The following is a 1,034-nucleotide window of genomic DNA, read 5'->3' on the forward strand; positions in this document are numbered from 1 at the left end:
CTAGTAGCCTGCTGGATTGCCTGCTGATCTTGGGTTCATCAGCTGCTGCCACTATATGAGTCAAGAGAAGACTCCACCTTGACATATGACCCACACCCTTGAGACTGACTAGCCTGTACAACTGTGTGAGCCATTGCCCTTAGATAAATTTCTCTATTGATCTCTCTATCTATATAAAAGTTGCTAGTTTTCCTTCTCTAGACAACTCAGCCAAAGGAAACATTATAATGAAAAAGTCTTTTGTGCTCTGTTTTATTTTTATATTGTAAATATTTTGCTATGTAAAAAAAATATTCTTTCGATAAGATGATTTTGGCATTATTATCTTCTATCATATGAATATACCAAAAAAAAAAAATGCTGAACTAAAAACATACATGTGGGCACTTAGTTCACTTGTTTTACTTTTTTAAAAAATGCCATAATGAACCATCATTATTGTTGTTGTTGTGATTAGGTGCCATTAAGTTGGTTCTCATAGCAACCATATGCACAACAGAACAAAGCACAGCTTAGTCCTGCACCAGGATCACAATCCTTGCTATACTTGAGCATATCACTGAAAAAACTGTGTCAATCTGTCTCATTGAGGGTGTTCCCCTTTTTCACTGACCCTTCACTTTACCAATCATGATATCCTTCTCCAGGGAATGATCCCTTCTGACAACATGATCAAAGTACGTCAGATGTAGTCTGGTCATTCTCCCTTCCAAGGAGCATTGTAGCTGCACTTCTTTGAGGGCAAATGTGCTCGTTCTTCGGGCAGTCCATGGTATTTCCAACATTCTTTGCCAACAGCACAGGTCAAAAGCATTGACTCTTCTTTGGTCTTCCTTATTCATTGTCCAATTTCACATGCATATGAGGCAATTGAAAATACCGTGGCTTGGGTTAGGCACACCTTAGTCTTCAAAGAGACATCTTTGTTCTTCAGCACTTTAAAAAGTTCTTTTGCAACAGATTTTTCCAATGTGATATGTCTTTTGATGTCTTGACTGCTGCTTCAATTGGCATTGATTATAGAACCAAGTAAT

The sequence above is a fragment of the Orycteropus afer genome, unplaced genomic scaffold (genome assembly GCF_000298275.1).
Source record: "Orycteropus afer afer isolate SDZICR_OR568_19922 unplaced genomic scaffold, OryAfe1.0 scaffold00155, whole genome shotgun sequence".
NCBI lineage: Eukaryota > Metazoa > Chordata > Mammalia > Tubulidentata > Orycteropodidae > Orycteropus > Orycteropus afer.